Raw genomic sequence first — 24991 nt, 5'->3', positions numbered from 1 at the left:
GTCAGGAAATCCTTCTATGTGGCACACCTCATCACGAAGGGCTTTTCATCCAGAAAGAAGGAGGTCATTGTCCCACTGTACTCATCCCTCATTAGACCTATTATAGAATACAATGCCCCATTTGGTATGTACCTCTCAAGACATCTGCAACAACTGGAAAGGCCTCAGAAATACCTCACTAAAAGAATCACAGGCCTAAAGCAGATGCCCTACACTGACCGCCTTAAAAAACTCCAGCTATACTCTGTCACATATCGTCTACTCAGAGGCGATCTCTGCTTAACATACAAGGCCATGTCAAACCCAGAGCTGTTGGACATGCTACACTTAAAGAAATCCCAATCCCTCAGAGCTACACGCTCCAGGGATCTAAACCTTGTCATCACAATAAACAAAACATGCTGGAGGGATAGGTTCCTGACCCAGAGACTCCCCAGACTCTGGAATAGATTGCCCATACATGTCAAGCAGAGTGCCTCTTTGGACCTCTTCAAGAGGAACCTTGACAATTGGATGGGAGAAAGGAAATTCACCCCAGGGATCACATCAGTCGCCCTGGTAGACAGGGGTCCAGGAAAGTAAATAATGTGGGAAGAAATAGCCAGGGAATTGTTATGGCTAGGCTTGTATAGGCCCTAGGGCTGATAGCCTAGTACCAACCTATGAACCTATGAACAGCAATGGGCACAGCATTAATACTGCTCTTGGAGGGTCTAATAAAGAAAAATTGCATATGGTGGAGAATTAACATTTTTTAGATCCCCTTCCCCTTTGAGGATATCGGAGCATCCACAATGAGCAGAAGGACAGTTGGTCCCCACAACTGAGGAGCAGCAGGGGCAGGTTCACTCAGTGGAGACTCAGGAGGAGATATTATTAAATAATGACTTGTTTGCTGTTCAACACTTATGTCAAGATGGTTTCTCTATTTATTATTTTAGTGACTTGGACATTAGACCTGCACATTTTACTTTACTGAGAAAAGGATTTTCTTTCATTCCATGTTTTAGAACTGATATCGCCAACTTATTAATTAATTTGAAATTGTACACTAGGCAATTAAATTTGAATGTATTTTTGGCAATGATGTTGGTATATCTAATGACAATGTTTTAAGTTTAAAAAGAAAAAAAATACTTTTGTTCCTCCATCTAACCCTGCGATTAATCTATTTGAACAGATGTGTGAGGTGGAATGTAGGAAATTGGTTAACTTGAAAGGTAAGTATTGTGATAATCTAACCAATGAGAAGAGATTTTGTATAAAGCAATTGACCAGGACTAGTGATTAAAGAATTATGAAACCTGACAAGAGTGGAGGCATGGTCATTATGGCGCAGATTAACTAAGCTTCCAAAATGTATGAAATTTTAAATGATGAAAGTAATTATGTTGTGAGGGTTTTAAAAAATGAAATCAATATGGTTTATACTACAATCAATTGGATTTTATTTGATTCTTTCTGCCATGGTGTGATTAATAAGACAGAGTTAGAATATTTAACAGTTAAGACACCAATAGCTCCCTCTGTCTTTGCAATTCCTAAAATTTATAAGAATGTATATAATCCACCATTTAGAACAATAGTAGCTGCAAGGGGATCAAAAACTGAGCCATTGGCAGCTTTTATTGATTTACACTGTAAAATGGCATTAAAATAAAATTATACAACGACCCTTCATTAATATTCAAAAACGTGCACGCTGATTCCTTTAACATAGCGAGACAGTTTGTAAAAAGCAACGGAGATCTTGCTTTCTCCATTGCTTTTTTAAAAACTGTCTCGCTATGTTAAATGCATTTAACATAGCGAGACAGCTTTAAAAAAAGCAACGGAAATTTGCTTTTTTTAAAGCTGTCTCGCTATGTTAAACCCATTTAACATAGCAAAACAGTTTGTAAAAAGCAATGGAGATCTCGCTTTCTCTGTTGCTTTTGCCCACAGCTCTGATGTACTGCATAGGCATATGCATGCGCAGTACATCAGAATTGCCGCAGAATACCAGACAGCTGTGGAAGGGCAGCAAGGAGGCATTATACAATGCCATTATTTAAGAAAAGTAATGACCAAACCACACCAACCGTGGGTAAATCCAGCATTCCCCACACCCAGGCGTGGGTTATTGCTATAATCATACATATTGCGTGACTCCTGGCATTGTTTAGAGGTACTTAGAGATCTAAATTATGAGCACGATTTTGTGTTTGTCACCATTGGTGTTATTAATCTCTTTTCAGTTATACCCCATGATGTGGGATTCGATTTTTTCACAGTAGTCTGATGGGGGTTGAAGGGTTATACAATGTTAAAACAAATTTAATAGTGGAACTGATGGAATTAGTATTGGAAAATAATTTCCTTTACTTTCAAGGAGAATTTTTTTGTCAAGTCCCAGGAGTTGCCATGGGGGCTAAGAGTGCCTAAATATATGCCAATTTAGTGTTGGCAGAATTGGAAGAGTTTTTGTTTTTTCTTCTCCCTACATGTCTGAATTATAACATTTGTAAGATTTTTAGATGATATCCTAGTGTTATGGCATGGTAAGCCACAACACAGTATTGTTTTTTTTTAATTATTTGAATAGCACCACCTCTTTTTTGAGGTTTATATACAAACTCCACTCACAAGAGAATGAATTTTTAGACATCCTTTTATGTAAAGAAAAGGGTACTGGGAAGTTATCTACCAGAATTTTTAGAAAAAAAAAAAACATACCCTGAAGCCCTGCTTCATTATGAAAGTTGTTACCCACTTCAGCAGAAGAAGAGTGTGGTGAAGTGCCAGATGGTTTGGCTTTCTTGTCTTGTAATTGATGATGAGAGATTAGGTATGAAGATGGCCACACTCATTGGTATGTTTAAAGACAGGGGCTATCCACTAAGATTATTGGAGAAAACCAGAAATGAGGTTATAAGGAAGCAATATATGAGTTTTGTCCCCATTTTAAGGTTTAGGGTTGTCCTTGGTACCACTACCACACATAATCATCATAAGAGTGGTGTGATGGTAATTAAGTATAATGTCAATACACCTGCGATAGTCATCGCACTAAACACCTGTTGAGACCTAAACATACCCCCTGCATTAAAGTTAAAATTGGGGGTAAAACCACAAGTGGCTTCCTGTAGGGGAAACAACTTAAATGGGCTTTTAGAGAGGCAAAAGACAGTTAACTCTAGTGTACACACATCAAGGATGTACAAATGTGGAATGTGTAAACTTTGTAAGTTTATAAACAATGGCCCATATGTTACAACAGAACTATCCAATGCCCAGGGCATTGCAACTGTAGCACAAAAATGGTTTATGTTGTGACCTGTATGGGATGACCAACCTTTTATGTGGGAAAAAAAACATATAAAAGCTTAGATACTGGATTGCAGACTACACTAGAGATATAAAGAACAAAAAAACTAGTAATGCCCTGTATATGCACAGTTTGAATTGCAACTATTTTAAAAAGGTTTTTGTTTTTTGTTATAGATAACGTAAGTGTAAATGAAAGAGGAGGTGATTTTAAAACTTTACTGGAAGTTAAGGAAACAACATGGCAACTGAGACTAAATGCTAGACAGCAACTAAGTGTTAATGATTGTTGTTCTTTTGCTAGAATATTAAAATGTATAATTTTATTTATTTATTTAACATTTTTTGACCAGGAAATCCGACTGGATTCATGTCCATTTTCAGCAGAGGCCCAGGGAGAAAAGCTCCACAGTTAAACTTTAAGCAAAATATAAGGGGTATACAGAAGCATTCAAATTTGCATAGATATTACCAAACTTAACACTGACTAGTAACATAACATCGAAGCTTAAGATTTAACATATTTACATAGACTGAACACATCTTTTACAGTTTTAGGTTGAGGCATTACATAATGGTGAACATTGTGAGTAGGGGTTGTATTTTTTGCTTTATACAGCTGACTTGTGAGCAAGTTAGCTACAGTAGGGAATATAGCAACAAAGAGAGCAAGGATTAGACATAGTAGGGAGTATAATAGCAGAAGAAGAGACAGAGATGGGAAATTGCATAATAGGTTAAGTAAGAAAAGCAGAAGGAGTAAGTAGTTTAAGTATTGAGTAAGAGTAGAGGTGTAAAGAGAAAAGTGTAGTGGATAGATAACAGACTGTCCTAGCAGTGACATATGGGTACTGACTAAGGGGTTAGAATTAAAGGTGGAATTGGAAGGAAGCTAGAGAAGTGGCATTCTTTTGGTGATGAAGCTTACGTCAGAGGGCAAGTGTAAGAGAAGAGGGCGGGGGGGAGGGGGGAGTCAGCCAGGTGGGGAACAGGTGCATATCCACGTGTGCTTTAGGTGTTCTTTCAGGAGACTTTTAAATGTAATCTTTGAGCCTGCTGTGGTAATAGCAGTAAGTAGGGTTTATATATAAGGTCTTAATAAATAAATAATTTTAGTTATTTATAATATAATAAAAATTCAGAAACTTACAGTATTTATATGTATTTATAAATATTAGCTTTTATATAATAGGGGGCAGCCACGGTGGTGCAGTGGCTAGCGTTGCTGCCTCACAGCAAGAGGTTCTCTGGTTTAATTCTCGGCTAGGGTACCTTCTGTGTGGAGTCAGCATGTCCTCCCTGTGGTCGCGTGGGTTTCCTCCGGGTGCTCTGGTTTCCTCCCACATCCCAAAGACATGCAGTAGGTGGATTTGATGCTCTAAATTGGCCCCAGGTGTGAATGTGTGCATGTGTGTGCCTTCTGTGAAGGTTGGGCGCCGGGCTGGCAACTCAACATCGTAAAACTCCACTAGCAGTCATGAACAGACAGATGATCTGCTGTGGCGGCCCCTAACCGGGAAAAGCCAAAAGAAGAAGAAGCTTTTATATAATAGGATGCTTACAAGCTGCAGAATTATTTATTGTTTATTATGTTTGCATGTACTAAAGGGTTAAATATTTGCATTTGGAATTTGCTAATTTGGTCATGTGATGAGTTCTGGCTATTCAAGTGTGACTATTTTCATTTTTTTTTACTCTGATGATGCCCTAGAATGTAGAAGGGTGAAAGAGCTTAGTCTGCAGATGTTTACTTTATTTACTGGATTAAACTGAGTTCTGCTAGGGCTGTGGATTGTGGTGTGTGTGTGTGTGTGTGTGTGTGTGTGTGTGTGTGTGTGTGTGTGTGTGTGTGTGTGTGTGTGTGTGTGTGTGTGTGTGTGTCTTCTAAAGTCCATTTCCCCTTTCCCCTTTCATAACCCTCAAGTTCATATTGCTCTTTAAACCAAAAGTCCCCATCCCCCGCTATTATAAAGTTCATGCTTCACTCTTTAAACCTAGCAGCACCCTCTCAGCTCTCCTTCCCCACATACCTGGTCCACAGAGACCACTTGCCTGTGTCCATCTCCTAGAATGCAAGCAGATGGTGTAGCAGCTACATTGTTGCACTTCCATTTAAGTTTGTTTGTGAACAGCTGGTTGGTTCAAGTCTCTGGCAATCAGTTACTGGAATTTGAGCAGCTGGGGCTTGAGCAGCTGCTGGGAATCGCAAATATATCACTTTCAACAAGGGCTAGATCCAGCACTAGGAAATGTAAGCAGCTGCCATTGTCTGTACTGGCTAGTTAGTATGGAAAACATTTTAAAAACTCCATGTTTTCCTTATCTGAGCCACCCATCCCATTAAAATTACTTTTTTTTCCTCTTATGTGGTACCATTTTAGCTAAGTACTTTGACACACCTGATGACTTTTTTCCCACAATGACATTTTCCATTTGAGAAAGTACTAGATGGTGGGGGCATTTAACATTTCTTTATTGTTCACTATTTGCTTTATTACTGCTTTTTATATTGAAATGTTTAAAAATTGGCTCTGAACTTCAACACTGGCTTGCTCAATCAAATTTTGTAACTCCTGTCCTGTCAACATCTCTCTTCTTATCCCTTTCCACCACTGACCTCCTATCACCCACACCTCTCAATTCTCCAGAGTTTTGCAGAATGTCCAGATTTTTGCCTCATATTTTTAGTATGTTCCTCATAAAATTGTGTTTTTCTGGCAAATCACTGAGGACTGAAGTCACTAAACAATGGCAAACATTGAGTTTCAGACTTCATATCCTTCGGAAAATGCATGATAATGCAAAATATATTACTCTATGAACTTTGTAAGTTTATAAGAGAGATGTTTATAATCTGTCCTATTTTTGGGCTTTTGTTCCCCCATTATTTTTGGTGTTTTCCAGATTTCTAGGGTTAGGAAATTGAAAGGTATGCCCCCACCTGTTTGATCTATTCAACCTCCTCCCTATGCACTTGGCAATGGCTGAGTGAGTGGTAGATGCAGGTTTAATAGACTGGTACTTTTAACATACCATATTTGATATTGTCCTGCTGCTGACTTTTTGAGAGAGGCTCAGTTCAAAGCAACAACTTTAAAAATCCAGCACCACCTCCTCCTGCCCAATGCCCACAATGTGTCAGTAATGCTAATATTAGTGCAGCTGCTGCCACTGCCTGCTGGGAAATCAACTCTTAAAAGTAAATAAGCCCTCCAATTGTTTGAGTCATCCAACTCTGACTTGTTTCATAAACAAAAATATAGGGGGACTCAGGAGGAAATAGCACAATTGAAAAGCACATGTCCACCCTATAGACAAAATAATATTTATTATGTATTATTGAATTCTGAATAAGTCCTAGATACTATCAGAGTAAAGTGTTTAATATATACTATATAATAAATGCTGCTCTAGAAAGCAGACATGCATTTTTTATTGTTTGAAGTTCACTTGTTTTGGGGCTGGTTATATTTATATAGTTTTAGTTGTGTGATGGCAGCTCTAGCTCATCAAAGATTGAGCAACCCAGCCTAACAAGTTAAATAAGAACTGGACTGTGCCTGAGCAGTGCTTGTGTGAAAACTGTAACAGGACACTGTAAAAAGACTAGCTGTTTGCTTCTGCTTGACATTCTTTTCCTGCAGATAGGATGAAATGGCATTTCCGTTTAATTGAAAATTAAGATGTTGCCTACAGTTATGCATTTAAGCCATAAAGCTGTAGACAGTACATGTAGCAACATGTGGTAAAGAAACTGAAAAGCAGTTAATGTGTGTATTTTATATCTATGTACAGTACAATCATTAAAATATGGAGCTGTTTTATTATGTAAACACTGATGAGAATGTTATATTTCATTGATGAATTATGGAAAGTGTCTGTTTTCATGTAAAGTGCAGTCTTCTAATGGCTAAGACAAATATAAACCAACAAGCAGAAATTAATATTTTACTGCATATTATTTCTAATTTACAAAATTGCAAGAATCAAAATGCAGTGTGCGAATCCTTCTACCTCTATTTGCCTCCTGTGTGTTTTTGAGCAAGCCACCCAGACAGTACTCCTGGGTCATGCTTGAAAGGGATACTTTCTATCTGGTTAACAAATAGAAAAAAAAAAAAAGAAATTAAAATGGTAAGTAAAATGTGTTCCTTTGCCCCTCATTGTTTTGTCTTTAATCAGTATTCGTGACCAAAGAAGCTAAAAGGTATTTTTGTCAATCGCTGTAAAATGTGCCACTTTCTGGAAAATTGCTGTGGACGGCAGTCATTTAAATAATGACATCAATTAGCTATAGATATGGCGCCCTTCAAAAATACTTTCTAATGCATAACATTTACTCTAGCAGCTTTCTATGTATATAAATGAAATATTTAAAATCTGTTCTTGATTTTGGGGTATCTGTGACATGAGCTAAGAAGTTGAAAAGGCGGAGGGTAGTTTCAATGGGTTCTACTGTATGGTTTTGACAACAGTGAGATGCATTTCTGACCCATTATTTATGAATGCAGTCATTCATTTGTTTTCAAGCAGATATCTGAGGTGTACAGTCATGCAAGCCTCTATAATTGATGATTTTGTGTGTGTGTGTGTGTGTGTGTGTAAATACTTGGTTTCTGCAACCCACAGTAGTTATAGTTTAGTTCATGTCATTTACATCCTGTATTTTTTTCTGAGGAGCCTCTGAGGTCACTCTAGCTTAAGTGCCTAGTCAACTACATGCCAAATGGTGCACCATACTACATTATTGGTCTAATGAGGGTTGAGTACAGCGGGAATATAATTTCCTTGGATCTGGATGCCATACCCTTACTTATAAGGTGTGCCACATAAAAGGACTTCTTCTCCACTGTGTAAACATGGCTGTTAAAGTTCAGGCAACTATCTATCTGTATGCCTAGATCACTCAACTCTGAGGCTACTCTAAGGGGTGTGCTATTGATGTTGCAATTTTCAAAGGCATTTGACTTCTCAAAGGATATGATAATGCATTTTTTTGCATTTAGTTTTAGACCATGGGTCTGATACCAATTATTTGTATGAGCTAGAAAGATATCTAAATCATTGGGGATTCAGCGATTGCCCCAGCTTGCAATCATCAGAAAACGTCTTTATCCAGATGTCTTCCATGTTTGCCTTGACTTCAGAGAAGTATATTCCAAACTGAAGTGGTTATAGTACTGAGCCCTGTGGCATATCACTAGTAACTAGTCTATTAATTGATCTGGATTCACCCGCTTTAGCTATGTGTCCTGTCTGTGAACCAGTTGGCTATCCATATGGTGACATAGGGATTTATGCCCAGTTTTGTGACTTGATTCATAATACCTGAGTGGGCAATTGTGTCAAGTAACTTGGCCAGGTTGAGGTAGGCAGCATGCACTCATCCATGACCTTAGTAACTTTCTGAAAGAAATCCACCAGATACAATAGGCATGATCTGCCCTTGACAAAGCTGAACTGGGTCAGGTCAAGTTTCCCATGTTATTATTTATAAGGTCCATGATTATTCCTTCCATGGCCCTACAAATAAGACAAGTCAAACTTATGGTTCTGTCATTTCCCAGGTCAGTAGATATTCTCCGTTTATGGAGATGGATGACTGTTGCTATCCTCCACTTTACTGGGACAAAGTCAGACAGGAGGCTGTGTTTAAACTGACACTGTAATGAGCCTGATAAGTCCTGACTTAAGCTGTTTAGGAAATAACTGGTATATTGTCAGGCCTCATTGAAGCCTTGTTTTTAACTTTAAAGAGCACAGTGGCAACCTGTTGTTTGGTGATAATTGATGATAGAGTAATGGAGGGTATTCTTTGGGTTGAAACGGAGGTGATGAAGAAGTGAAATTTGAGCTAAATTTGCCAGCCAGCAAATTTGTTGAGTATAGGTGATGACATCTACAACTAATTCCTCACATTTGGATGTTGCCCTTAAGATTGCGGACATAACTGAAAATGCCTTATCATAAAATCTTTTCTCAAGATGCAATTCATAGCTAGATTAAATGACTTGCCACCACATGAATAATGGCTCCCTGGTGCCACAAACCTTGATCCACCATCAGATCTATCAGTTCATCTGCATAGTATAGAGCTACCATTAAGAATGACTCCTTGTGGAGTCAGAGGGTATAAAGATAGGAACTGAATGTCAGCAAAGGGAACAGGAACATTTATCATAAGAGCCATGTTGTTTTGCTGTATTCTTTTTTTTCTTTTTGTTAATTGTTGACAATGGCTTTATCATTTGACTAAGAATAATCTGTACAGCATGAAGTCTATGAATTTAGTGTTAACATTTTAACTATGACTACATCCACAATTGATATATTCAGGGATGAGCAAGCAGGAAATCTATGGTAAAACAGTCTAAGAATTTCACTCTCGATGGTGCTGAACAACAACATAAAAAGTTACATTTTTTTTTTTCAGAACTTAGTTATCCTTTAAAAAATTTTTTTTTTTTTTTCAGTATCTTTTAAAATCTGTAAGTATAATATCACAGTACTTTTGGACACCCCATTTTGCATGGCTCATTACATGTATTGATCAATGTCTAAAATTGTCATGATTCTAAGGGCATTTTATTAAACATCAAGAAAACCTTGGTTTCATTTTACCATTGCTGTTGGTATCCTAACTAAACTAGAATAACAGCGTTTTCACAGGAAATCATACTTTTGATCAATGGATCATGTTCCGCTAACAGAGACAGTGTGAATACATGAAAAAAAAATACATGCACAGCTTGACCAACCTACTGTGTGACATTATTTTTATATTTGATGTATTTTCTTCATTCAATACTCTAAAAAAGTTTCATCAAGATTCAATTATCCGATGTACTTGTGTGAAATGTGCAACTGAAAAAATGAAAACTCGTAATGAGCAGTCAAAACCAAAGTAACAAGGTATCTTTCACTGCTCTCAATGCCGAGCTAATCAAAACCATTGACAAATTAAAACATTTTAGACAACCTGCACATCACATTTAACCAATAGCATCATTCTTTTTCATTGCAGTCTTGTGTATGCTGCAACAGTTTTGTATTTATCTTGCTTTTTTAATACTCCACAGTTTTGGATGGGGTGTTCTAGAATTGTGCTATCCTAAAAAAAAAAAAAAAAAAAGAAAGAAAATCCTCATGTCTGCCTTTAATGCATATGCATTTTTTATTTATATGGTTTCCACTTCTTCATCTGACTGTATTTTTGAAAGGATATACCAATTTAGGCCCTCTGGATTTCCTTAAGCAGTTTAAACAATTCTTTTCAGTATTTGGATTCTTTCTTCAAGACTTTACTATGAGCTGTTTTTATTCTTTCTTAACGTAACTTTTGAAAAAGAAAACATGACATTTATATTCCCCCTGTCTGCATTATACGTGTACTGGTGAAAAAGATGGCTTTGAAGTATAATACAACACTCTAGATGGGATCCTTTCTAAAATACGCTTAGTGGGATAATCATTTATTTTTCTTTTTCAGTGTTTATTTTAACTTTTCCTTTATAATATAGGAAATGTGAAATAATTTATCAATGAATGCCGACATAGTTTTATTTAAAGGAATTTTTTTTGCCTGGTGCTTTGCTTCCTTCTGATGAACTTGGTGACAAGTTGAATATAGAATATTAATTCACAAAGGTCTTTCTGCTCTGGATAACACAAACTCTCATGAATGCAGTAAGGGTAGATGAAACAACCACAAATCATTTACAATAGTGTCTGTGCACTTTATACAGTGTCTTAAAGTCATTATTTTATGTGTAGTTTACATCTTGACATCAAAGCGTCAGTCTAAAAAGGTTAGTGTGACAGAGAGTTGTTGAAAATAAATGTGCTCTGTTTCCCTGTCTTGCAGGAATCACTTGTACTCAGTGCCCACAAACATTTAGATAGTAATACCAGACCCTTAAATCTACCTTCTTTAATTGGCTGCTGTCCCCAGTCTAGCCCCTCCCCCAAACACTGACTGCATGAGCAATTGTAATAATAACTCCGACTGTGAGACATATGAGTACTAAATATGCTGTTAGTGAATGAGATGCACCATCACCCGCACACATCCCATCAATGACTGAAGTCACATGTCTGCATATTCCCCATCACCGTAGTGATATATCAGCCTTGTGTCTTCATGACTTAAATTATGTCATTATGCCTGCTCACAACTCGCCCTAAAAACTGGATCCACATCTTGCACAGAGAAGATGAGGGACCTGCTGACATATACATAGTCTGCTAGTGATCACATCCTTTATCAACTGTTACATTTGTGGCAGGACTGACAGTCATCCCTAATCTTACAAACATTATAGAAGCAATCAACATGCCCAGACTTATTTTTCATAGCTCTTGAAAGAAATCTGAATTCCTACACACCTCCCATTCTTATAATGACAGCAAATGGGTGTTTCAAAAATGTCATGTCAGGCACTCAGCATTACTGTTTCCAAACCCCAACACAATGGAAACTTGATGGGTATCATTTACACTTTAGGGTAGAAGAGTAGTATGCCTCCAGGTAGCCTATTTAGTTTTGATAAAAGCTGCATTTCATGGTCCATCCCTGCACATGTGATACCAATGATAAAGTGATCCAGCTATATACCCTCTTAACTAATGCACATGATAATGACATGCACGAGGATGCTTTTCAAGTTTCCTATGATGGTATCATTGTACTGAGTTACCATATCAGTATTCTGTTCTCAATATACATGTCATATTTACCAAATAACAAACCTCCCTCCCTCTCCTAGGTGGTCACAGTGGTGCAGTGGTTAGCATTGCCACCTCACAGCAAGAGGATCTCCAGTTCGATTCTCGGCTGGGGTGCCTTCTGTGCGGAATCTGCATGTCCTCCCTGTGGTCGCGTGGGTTTCCTCCGGGTGCTCCGGTTTCCTTCCATATCCCAAAAACATGCATTAGGTGGACTGTACACTCTAAATTGGCCCTAGTTGTGTGTGTGTGTGTGTGTGTGTGTGTGTGTGTGTGTGTGTGTGTGTGTGTGTGTGTGTGTGTGTGTGCTTTCTGTGGAAGGTTGGGCACCGGGCTGGCAACTCAACACCGTAAAACTCCACTGCCAATCATGAGTGGACAGATGATCCTCTGTGGTGACCCCTAACCAGTAAAAGCCAAAAGAAGAAGAAGAAGAACAAACCTCCCTCTCCATATTTGGATAGGCCACACAGACTTGCTAAACTGAAACAGAAATACTGTGGGTAACTAACGCACACCTCTGGTTCATATGGATCAGTTTCATATACACTCAGGACATAGAAAATAAAAAAAAAAAAAGAAGTAAAATTAGCATCTCTGATATTTAATGGTAATATGATTTGGAAATGTGTCAGTAAGTTGGCATACGTTATGCATTCTCTTTCAAATACATTTTTTTATATTATGTTAATTAATAAAATGCATCACTGTATATATGACATACTTAACTGAATGTTATTAATGTAATAGCATCTAAAGTGGAAAGAATAAATGGAAGTAAAAGCATGTCCATATAAATATGTAATGGACATTTCAAACATCTCATGAGCTAGACATAGTTCCATAGTTAATAGTATTCAGTTTTCTGCCTGATGTTGGATGTGGTTAGAACAGTAGTGATCAAAATACCCGATACCAGCTGAAGTGACAGAAATGGCATTGTACTGGTGCAGAATATCACATTTTCACAGAAGCCGCAGTTAAAGAGTAAGAGCCTTAAACAATAATGCAGTTAGCAAAAGTTTATTTATTTATTTATTTATTTCACATTTGTTAACTGTGTTAGTCTAACTGAGTTTACAAACTAACCCGTTTTCAGTGGAGACCCGAGGGGAAAAGCCCCAGCAAACAAAACTAAACATAAAGTGACAATATACAAATATTAAATAACAATCACAATCAAAAATAATTGTAAAAAAGAAAAGGTTGTTAACTATTTACATTGCATTGATAGTAAGCAACCCATTTTTCAGTGGAGACCCAAAGGGAAAGAGCCCCAGCAAACAGATGCAAAGATAAACATACAGGAGAAAAACTATTAAAAACAACACTGCAAATATAAAATTAATTATAAAGAGAAAAACAAAAGAAAAAAAATATGAACATTAAGGGTTGCACTGATAGTAGTGGACTAAAATTTACTACATATGAGAGTAAAAACAAAAAGATAATCATTGTTCAAAAGAATGAAAATGTATAGACATTGATAGGAAGTGGAGGGGGTAGATAGTGTGGAAAATGGGAGGGGGCTATAGTAGTAGAGCTGAGGGCTTAGGAGATTAGTTTAAGCAGAAGTTACTAACAAAGAAAGAAAGTTAGGAAATGCAACAGGTTATACAGTGGGAGAGACTAAGACTACATGTGGTCAATGCAATGGCATAATTTTAAGTTTAGTAGGTGGGATTTAAGCTCCTTTTTAAAACAGGGAAAAGAAAGGTTAGATCTAATATGGAGAGGGACTTTGTTCCGATTTAGTGAGACAGAGTGTTTGTAAAGTAGTTTGCCAATATTCATTTTGGGTTTATAAACTGAGAGAAGATGCTGATCAGCACTCCAGAGATGCCTGAGGGGAGAGTAGAGAGTAACATGGGAGGCAAGAGCAGGGCAGGCAGAGGGATTATTGAGTATGGAAATGGTAGTGTGGAGTTGCAATTGTAGGAGAAGGTGTGGAAATTCTAGCTGCTGAAGTTTGTTTAGTGAGAGGCAGTGATGTGAAGAGTGGTTGGTTTAGAATAAATCTGGCAATTTTGTTGTACGTTTGTTCCAATTTTTGCATTGAGGTAGTTTCGGTATTGGTAGGGATGCGGGAAGCATATAGAAGACTGGGTAAGAGAAATGCCTGCACAAGAGTGGGTTTAGTGGCAGTAATGAGGAATTGTTCGTTCCTATAAAGTAATCCAAGTTGTTGGTGTTTTTTTAATGGCTTGTTGTATGTGCAAGTCAAATTTTAGTTGGTCATCAATTATTACCCCAAGGAGTTTGGTGTTTGAGGCAGGGGAGATAGGTGTGCTATCTAGGGAGGAAAGAGAAAGGTTGGATTTAAGATGAGAGACTGTCTGAGTTAGGAAGGGGAGTTGAGTTTTCTTAGGGTTAAGGATTAGTTGATTGTTTCTGAGCCATTTTTCAACAGAGATAAAGGAAGTCTGTGTTAGTGCGTGTAGTTCAGAGATAGTATTGGAGATAGATAAGAGAGTAGAGTCATCTGCATGTTGGATTACAGATGAGAGACTGCAGGCTGAATGTAGGTTGTTGGTAAAAATGTTGAAAAGGAGTGGTCCAAGTATGGAGCCTTGGGGTACTCCTGTTTGAACAGCAAGGAAGGGTGAGAAAGCCTGCTGCCATCTAACAGTTTATTTTCTGCCAGTAAGGTAGGATTGTAACCAGTCAAGAGTAGAAGGAGAAAGGTTTAGGTCTGAGAGTTTGGTAAGAAGGATGGGATGAGACACAGTGTTGAAGGCTTTAGAGATATTAAGGAATAAACAGGAAATGAGGAGGTTGTTGTCCCTAGCTTCTGCAACCTTTTGAGTAAAGGATAGTAAGGCAGTCGAGGCACTGTGTTTAGGGTGGAAACCATGTTGAGAGGGAGTGAGGAGATTTTTGTGAATGAGATAGGACAGGATCTTCAAGAGCGATGAGAGAATAGCGATTGGTCTAAAGTTAGAGGGTTCAACAGAGTTGCCACCTTTGTGCAGAGGAGTGGTATAGAAGGATTTCCATTTTTCTGGTATGGTAGATTCCTGAATGGAGCTGTTGATAAATATACATACAGGATATGCAATAGAGTCAGCAGCAATTTTCAGAAATTGAGGGGGGAGATTATCAGTGAAGGGAGAGCATGTTTTTTTGTTTAAGAAGCAGGGATTTGATGTATTTAGTTGAAACAGGTTGCAAGGTAAAAGGCTGAGACACAGAGGAACATAGAAGTTTAGGGGGAGGCGAGGGTGACACAGAAGAGTTGGGATGAGCAGAGTTACCAGAGAGTAGGAGTTTAGAGATGCTGTCTATGAAGTGTTTGTTAAGTAAGTCTTCAGTTTCAGAGGAAGAGTGATAGTGGAAAGGGTTAGGGATGGTAGGAGAACCAGTGTGGAGCAGGGAGTTGATAGTAATCCAGAATTTTTTGGGGTCATTTGGATGAGAGCTTTGAAATTTAGTGAAATATTGTTTATCCAAAATAATACATTTTTACATGGTTTCTGAGTTGCTTATAACCTTGGAGAAAGGTGAGAGCTTTAGTGGTTTGCCATTTTTTCCATAGAGCATCTCTTTCATGCATCAAAGCATGAGTAGCTTTAGAGAGCCAGGGTCCAAAATTAGATTTGGTTCTGGTTTTGCACGTTGGGGCAAGAGAGTTTAGGACATCATGGAAAATGTGGCTGAATTTAGTAACAGCATCATTGAGTGGGAGAGTTTTTAGGAAAGACCAGTTGATGGCAGAGAGTCTATAGTTAAAGGTTTCAGGGGAAAAGTTAGTCAGTTTCCTACAATCTCTGTAGAGATGGGGCTTAGAGAGATGATGAGAGTGCCTTAAGGTAGAGATGGGAGAATGGTCACTAACAGAGTCCGGAAAGGTAGAAGAGTTACTTTAGTTGTTAGGAGAGTTGGTCAAGATCCAGTCAATTGTGGAACCAGTAGCGTTTTTACTATAGTGGATAGGGGTAGTGATCAGTTGTGAGAATCCCTACAGGTTAATGAAACCTTGGGCTGAGTGACCAATAAGGGAGTTCCAATCTATAATAACATCTCCAAGAATAATGGTTTCATAGGAGATGGAAGGTGTTTATCCAGGAGAGTATATGTTCAAGGATAGGGATGTTTTTACCTGGGGGGATATAGATAGAGGCAATAACAAACTTCCTATAGTTATTGATGTGGCAGTCTAGAAGCAGTAGTTCAGCAGGGGAGAAACTAGGCAGGGTAATGTCTATAGGTGCTAGCGTCAGTGAGACAGAGTACAAGATAGCTACCCCACCACCTTTTTTGGGTGTCCTATCAGACATATAGATACTGTATTGAGGTGGCAGAAATTCAGAGGAATTGATATGCGGTTTCAGCCAGGTTTCTGATAAGGCCAGGATGTGAGGTTTGTGTTGGGCCAACCTTGCATGGAGTTCAGACGTTTTGTTGTTTAGGCTTTGGATATTCATTACAGAGATAGAGAGATGTTTGAGGCTGAAGATATTTGAGGATGTTTTTGGGGGGACAGCAGAAGAAGATGGAGGAGCAGTGGAGAGAGGGGAGGGACCAGGATTAGGATGAATGTCACCAGAAACCAGAAGAGTAAAGACAAGATGAAAAAGGTGAGGGTGGTCAGTAAGGGGAATGGGGTATTTGAGTTTTGGCTTAGGAGTAAGAGTGGGGTAGGCCATGAGTTTAAATTTAAGACAGTGAAAGGGGGAGAGGCAGAAAAAGAGAGGGGCCAATAGTCAGTGGATCTTGGTTATATGTTGGAAGAGATCTGGGAAAGGGAAAGGTGGGTAAAGAAGGGAAGATATGGAGCTCAGTGTGGTAGGAAGTGCTTAGGGCTAGTGAGATTAGAAGTGGGAGAAACAGCAGTAAGGATAGCATTGTGTTATACATGTATGCTGGAGATATGCCTATTTTTTTCTTCTTCTGACACAACACAAGTTCTTGAATCATGAAAATTCAGACACTAAAATGGTGCTTAATCCTGAATTTCTTGAATAAAGGAATGTTTGATTTTTTTTGTTTTTCATCTTAATGAAGAGATGAGTATCTTTTCTTTTAAAGCATTTTTCACAGATCCTGTGAATACATATTGACCCTTTTCACATGCATTGGAAACAATGTGTGATGTCATGAAACCTTTAGAATTACATTTAACATGTCGTGCAATGGCTGTCCATTCCTGCAGAAGGGATGTTTAGTAATTATTTTCTTTTAATGGTTTTGATCTGGAGAAGTATTACTAAAATAAATGTGTTTATTACATATTAGAAAATGTGTCTGTCTCCTTTTTCCTGGATGCATACCCATGTTTATGGCATTGTAGCAAGATAGTATAAATTTGCATGCAATATAAGATCACAAGAACCTAGCATAAACTTGGACCCTCTACTGAACCTGGAAATTGCAGAATTACTAGTGTCACTGGTATTATTTTTAAGGCTGTGGAAGGTATTATAGTTGCATTACGGTGGTGGTGCTGTGGTAGCGTTGTCGCCTCATAGTACGACGTTGCCCTGTTCGATTCTCAGCTAGAGCGTCTTCTGTGTGGAGACATGCGTGAATGGACGTACCTTCGTTGAAGGGTGTGCATCAGAGCTGGCAACTCGGCACGTAAAAATCTACTGCCAATCATTAGCAGACCAGGGTTCTGCTGTGGCGACCCCTAACCGGGAAAAGCCAAAAGACACAACAACAGATGATATGCACCACTTCAGCTTTGTAAAAGGAAGATCATCCCTGTTCAGCCTAGTTGAGTTTTTTGAAAAGATTTCTGAGGCCATGGATAATGGGCATACATTCCACATTGCTTATTTGAACCTTTCCATGATCTTTGACACTACCTCCTGTCCAGAAAATACTGACAGACTTTCCCAACCCAGCATTAACCCATATATAACTCGCTGGATTGAACACTAGAATTAAGATTGGCAGTATTAGCTCTAAAATGAAGAATGTCACTAGATTGCCCCACAAGGGTCTACCCTTGGTAACCTCCACTCTGATATATATTTCTGTGAAATAAAAAGCAATATCAAATGAATGTGGCTGACCAAGTCTGCTCATGATGGCAAACTTGGGGCAGTCATAAGTTCCCTTTCTGATACTCAAATTCTCCAGCAAGTGCTAGACCATAAAATGATGGGCTTATTCTCAACATCACAAAATGTAGCAACATTTCTTTAGGTAAATCTAGTATCACTACTGCTTACCATATAGATAAAATTCCATTTAAATTTGACCCAGGCATCATGGATTTGGGTATGCTCTTTTTGAACACCAGTTCTACGTGGTGGTTAGACTTGCTTTTACTTTGCACAGTTTATCCTCCATGGTATCTCCTTATGGTTCAAAGGAGTTATAGTACCATTCTAATCATCCATTATTAGGCCCATCATTTCATATAATGCACCCTTTGGCACATACCTTTCCATTCACCTAAACCAGTTTTGAGACATCTCAGTGTTTCCTCACCAAAACTATCTCAGATGTTAGTGCCCTTAGCAACCCTGTAAGACTAAACACCTTGTCCCTCTACTCATTGTCATACAGTCTCCTGATGAGTGATCTCTGCTTACCATGCTCTAAACCACCTAAAACCTGTTGAACAAACATCATAGTCACAGGCGACTCAATTGTGAGACACACAGATGTCCCTCTCACCAGGTTGGATAAGGAAAAAGTCACAGTCAGCTTTCTGGCAGGTGCCAGGATCCACCACATCATACATGCACTCAAGTCTCAAAACAACAGGCACTGTTATGACTCCGTCATAGTCAATGTTGGTGTGAACAACTTGAGACTTACCTCACTGGACTATATGAAGAGAGACACAACTGAACTCTCTGATTATGTGTCTCAGGCAGGTATGTTCCTAGCCTTAAACAGCATTTTACCTTCACCTTGGAATATACCTCAATACAAATAAAAGAACTGATTGACTTCAACAATTGACTTAGTTGCTGGTGTCATTCTGAGGAGATCCGGTATCTGTCAGCATGGGACGACAGACCTTAAGGCTTTGCTAAAGATTGTTTTCATCTGTCATCCCTGGGATTTTGGTTACTGGCTAAGGATCTTGCCACCCCCATGCCTTTTTTATGCAATGTTACAAGAAAAAAATTTGTTACATAAAAATACCCTTTAAAAACAACCTCGGGGCATTGCTGTTAAACCCTAGAAGTCTAAACCAGAAACTGCACTCACTGGAAGCAGTACTCACCTTGGAAGATGCTAACATTTGTGCAGTCACTGAGACCTGGTTTAAGGCTGTGGAAAGCACCCCAGACCACAAACTAAAAGATGTGGTGTATCAATATTCATTAAAGAAAAATGCATCTCTAGATTGGTTAAACAGCACAATTTCCTTGAATTACTTCAGGTGCAAGTAACTCTAGCTAAGAATCCTCTTCAAGTCATTGCCAGCTATTGGACCCCATCTATAAATCAGGACATCCACTCAGCCTACTTGGATTGACTTGAGTCGATCAAGATAGCACAAAACACCCTGGTTTTGTGTGACTTTAATTACCTATCCATTGACTGGGCAATTTATACATGTTCTAACTCACTTGCCCAAAGGTTCTTGGACTTCATTAACTTTAATGCCCTGGACTAGCTGGTTGACAGACCCACAAGGGGCTCAAACATCCAGGTTCTGGTGCTCACTAACATTGGGTCCGCTGCACTACCCCCCCAGTGCATGGCCATCCTTGGTAAGATCTGACCACAAATCTGTCTTGCTAGAAGTAACTGTAACACAAGACAACCCCTCCCCCCCAGCAACAACTAGACTGAAAAACTTCTCCAAGGCCAATTACAACCTCTTACATGACAGCATGAATAACTTCACAGCCCCACCCCCCACTGATGGAACCGACACTTATACTTAGTTATACACCAATGCTTTTATAAGCACCAGTACAATTGTATTCACTCTGCCATACCTGCTATAACCAGATCTTCAAGGAAAAACAAACTTGCCTGATGGAAAACTGCCATTAATAGGTTATACAATAGGAGAAAGAAATTGCTGTCTAAGAGTAGGAAGGAACGGTTTCAGAACTGGAAACACTCTCTCCTCAACTTAAACAAGCAAATAAGACCTCTAGTGAAGTCCTCCAAAGCTAACTATGAATCCAAATTAGCTTCCCTATCTATGGATAACCACAAGGCATTCTTTAGTTACATCCATAACCTCAAAGGCAAGGCCCATATTTGCCCTGAACTTGTAGTTAGTAGTACTACATATACAGAACCTATGGATATTGCAAACATGCTGGCTGACAGGTTCAGTGAAAACTTCTCTACCCTCCCCCTGTCACATATACCCCAAAGCATCCCTAACACCCCCCCCTTGTATCTCTGAGAAGCAGGAATTAAATGCCCTCTCCAAGGCGAAAACTACAGCCTCTGTGGGCCAGACAACATCCATGGCTATGTTCTACATGGGATAAAACAGGAATTAGTGTCAGCATTGGGTATGTTTTTCAATAACAGCCTAAGCACTGGCTTTATCCCAGTGGAATGGAAAACAGCTACCATCATACCTTTGCACAAAGGCGGTACATCCACAGACCCTGGGAACTATAGACCCATTAGCCTGACCAGCCTTAACTGCAAGGCCATAGAATTAATCATCACGGACCTTATTATCAAAGATACAGGAAATGTTCAAACACTTAACCCCACCCAGTTTGGCTTTGTCTAAGGGAAATCATGCTTGTTAGACTTCGTGGACTTTTTTGAGACAGTCACCAAAGCCCTAGACAAGGGCAAATCTGTGCATATGGCCTACCTAGACTTAGGCAAGGCCTTTGACACAATTCCCCATTCCCTCACTCAGGCATCATTGATAAACTCACCAGGCTGGGTATCAACCCATATATTGTCAGATGGGTTGCAAACTGGCTCACTGATAGACTCTTATGGTCAAAACAGGGGACTCCACCTCCTCCAACAGACCCGTAACCAGTAATGTTCCTCAAGGATTGGTTCTGGGACCCCTACTGTTCAGAAACTACTTCTCTAAAGTACAGGCTAAAACTAAAGGACTATGGCTGACAAAGTTTGTTGATGACTGCAAACTGGTAGTGATCATTGAAACCCCTAGCAATGTCAACATCCTGCAAGAAGGTCTTACGCAGACAAATGATTGGTGCCAAAGTCATGGTCTTAAAATTAATGCAAAAAAGTGCATTATCATTCACTTTTACAAGGGTGATGTTCCTGCAACCTACCACATCAGTAGCAATACAGTAGCACACAGTCAGTGGTGAGACATTTGGGCAAACAGGTTGACAGCAACCTTAACTTCAATCACCATGTCTCCACAATGGTAAAAAGGGCATTTTATATTGTTCATCTCATAAGTAAGGGCATTTTCTCCAGAAAAAAAGAGGTTATAACCCCCCTGTACTCTTTCCTCATCGGTCCAGTAATAGAGCACAATGCTTCCTCTGGTATGTTCCTTTCCAAACATCTGCAGCAATTGGAAAGACCAGAAAGGTTCCTTACAAAGAAAATTTAGGGTCTTCAAGATCATTCTTTTGTGGGCAGACTGAAATAATTGTCACTTTTCTCTGTGTTGTGCAGACTGCTCAGAGACAGCCTGTACCTTGCATATAGAACAATCTCGGACCCAACTTTAATGGAAATGATGTACATTCGCAAGTCAAATGGCAAATGGGTCACTCACTCAAAAGACCTTAACCTGGTATGTAACAGCAACAGAACTTGCTAGAGAGACATATTTGTTTCACAGAGGTCACCCCACCTTTGGAACAAGCTTCCTACTCATGTAAAGCAAATCCCCTTGTTGGTCCTATTTAACAGTAATTTGGATGAGTGGATAGGTAACCAGAAATTCACCCCAGGGATTCCACCTGTGTCTCTCTTGGACATGGGGTGATAGACACCATTGAGAATATGGGTTGAAGTTGACTAGGCTTTTAATGGCCCTGGGGTCATTAGCCCAGTAACCTCCTATAATCCTATGATCTCCTTAACCAAAATAGAACAAGTGGTAAAACAATTGCTGTTTGCAGAGAAATCAACCTATATTATCACATTGACAATACCATATTGCATGACCAATACCAAGCTCATTTCTGCAAAAGGCTGTCATTACCTGTCAAGCAGACTACTTCCATAATAACATTTAAAACATTTCTGGATAACTGGATAGGTGATCGCAAAATGTTCAACACAGAGATATGTGCAGAAAGTTTACTTAATGGGGACACTGTCAGTCTACAACAAGTACTTGACGAAGTTACGGCTTCATGATGGTCTTCGTTGGCTGCAATCTTATGGAAAACATATGCATCTATAAATTTATTCTTAAGAAGTAGAGTAACTGTTTATGTTAATAATTAGGAAGCTTTATTAAAATATGTACAGAAATCATGTCTGAACTAATTAAATGTGTGTACATTAAATACTATCTGCCTTAGTTCCACTAGTGTTTGTAGTTCTGGTAAGCCCTGTTTTAAGACTATCGCATAATTCTTTTCCTAATAATCTAAGATAAGGAGCCCTCCAGAAAGAATTCAAAATGCTTAATATTTTGTTTTGTTTCAGCTTCTGAAGTTAAATATCACATTATGATCACATTATTAAACAGTAATTATAAAGAATGTTTATGTCCATTTAAATACTGACTCAAAAAGTCTATTGCAGTATAGACTATTGGAATATTCTCACAGCATTTATTGAGATAACATGATATTCCCAGGAGAAGAAATTGTGGAATAAGCAAGGTACGGTGGGTGGGAGTAGGGGATGATTATTCAGATTAAGACACGTGACTTTGCTTCATGAACCTGTGGTTGTGGCTGGGTGTGTCTTTGCTGAGTGGCAGACACATTTTAAAGATACTGCTATGTTTACGCCCCCCCAGTCTGTCTTAATCTGATTAATCAACACATAAATTAAGTGCCATTTTGAAATATTAGAGAAATTCCTAGTTGAAAGTTAGGCATTTTTCATTTGAAACACTTTGAGTCACTCTTTGTTTGTTTATTTAGTTTGCATTCACAGTAGAAAGATAAAACAAAAATGACATTAACAGTATTTGTTGAAAGATGGATAGTTACTATTAACTGAACAATATTGCATTGCCTGTCACTGCAATAACAAGAGACCTTTTCTTATAATGTATAATTGGATACTCAACACTTACAGTGTCACCAGTATATTTTAATTAGACTTATTTTGGTGATGCATTTTACACCTATGTTAATTCTATGTAATAAATATGCTGAATGTTACATTTATTGTTTTTTTTGTTTTAATGTATACAGACTTGTTTTAATTTGCTATAGTTTTATGCTACCTATTTGTCTAAGCATGCAGAGAAAGTCAGGTTATTCTCCACGGAAGGAAACACAGTTGTAATCAAATCAGAGAAATTGTTCAGCACTGGTTACTGTTTTGTAACACATTAAAGTTGGATTCAGTGGAGCTGAAAATTAACATCCTTACAAGTCCACTATTAGGCCTTACTGTTTTCAGTGCTAAAAGGAAATGATCTGAGTTCACTTTATTGTATATAAAACATATCTGATGCCAGAAGAGCTAAGAAAAAAAATTGTTCAACTCTGCTTGCACAGCAATATATTGCCTCTGGAAAATAAATGGTGATTGCTCACCTTAAGAAGGAATATAAACTTTTGCACTTTTTTAACTGGGCATGATTACATTTCTTATTTATCATTCAGATGTCACACTGCACTGACAGAGCCACATGTTACCGTGCATCTTGGTGTGTCTTAATCTGAATAATTGTTCCATGGAGTTCAAGATATGACTGTCCACAAGACTAGAAGACTGCCCTTTTCCATAACAACTGGCTCTTACTTCTATCTGGGAATGAATGAACCAGAGTGCTCTTTTCCCATTAGCTTTTAGAGTAGTGGGATGACTAGTAAGCTGCCATTGGGGTATATTAATTATAACTAATTATACAATGGTAGCTTGTCAGTATGCAAAAAATGTGCACACTGTTTAGTCATCTCAACCAGTGTTCCCATTGTAAAACTGAACATGTGCCAATAGAAAAAAGTCTAGCTGTTGAAGTCCAACCAGACTTTATTGTATTAATATATGCTTTGGAACTTAATACCCAGTAGCATAAATTTTGTTATTCTAAGAGCAACATTTACAATAGGGACTTTTGTCCCACTTATTTAAGGCTTTGCAGTTTTCTTGACTTAAAATTCAAGAAGTACATATGAAGGGCAGAGAAAATACAAGGAACATCAGGTACATTATGCAAAAACTAAAGAAACATATCTGGATTTCCTTGTATTTTTACCTTGTCCAGACTTCACAAAAAAAAAAAAAAAAAAAAAAAAAAACATAAATAAATAAATAAAAATAATTGAGATCTTGGTTTCTCCATTGCTTGCTTTCCAGAGCACTGATGTACTTTGTAAGCATGGGAATGTAAGTCCTATACACATGCACAGTACATCAGCAAAGCAGCAGAATGCAGAAACAATGAGGAAGAACACAATGACTCCATTATACAAAGACATTATTTAAGAAAAGTAAGCAATTTCTTTTTTAAATAATGTCATTGTATAATAGCAATAACTCGCTCATGGGTGTCAGTATATTGAAGGTTTACCCACGATTGCTTTGTTTAATCACTCAGGCTTTGTCCCAATAATCAAACCTCATTGATAGTGTGCAAATCTTCAATATAATGCACCTACTAATAGGTTATTGCTAAAATAATAGAGAAACAAATTGTTAAAAATGCCATTGTTTTTTCAAGTTTTAAAAATTGTATCTTCATTATATCGACACTCAAACTGCAGATTTTGCAATATATTAGATCTTAAAGAACTTTGTTTAATTACTCCAGGACAAAATTAAATGTTAAATATTATGTATGTCTTGAGACATAAAACATCTAGACTCTGAGTTTAATTTAAAACATTGCAACATGATGTGTCTTTGCTTATTGGTTTTGAAAACTTTGTATTAAAGA

General features: G+C 38.2%; 1 protein-coding gene across 1 annotated transcript in view; it reads left to right on the top strand.

Moving 5' to 3' along the window:
- The window catches only part of NCAM2 (neural cell adhesion molecule 2), a 2742482-nt gene that overhangs the window by 1423586 nt on the left and 1293905 nt on the right, over positions 1-24991 (top strand). The window lies entirely within an intron of this gene.

The sequence above is a fragment of the Protopterus annectens genome, chromosome 5.part0 (genome assembly GCF_019279795.1).
Source record: "Protopterus annectens isolate FY-2018-M chromosome 5.part0, PAN1.0, whole genome shotgun sequence".
NCBI lineage: Eukaryota > Metazoa > Chordata > Ceratodontiformes > Protopteridae > Protopterus > Protopterus annectens.
The sequence above is the reverse complement of the archived record's forward strand: the minus strand, read 5'-3'. Positions and strand labels throughout refer to the sequence as shown.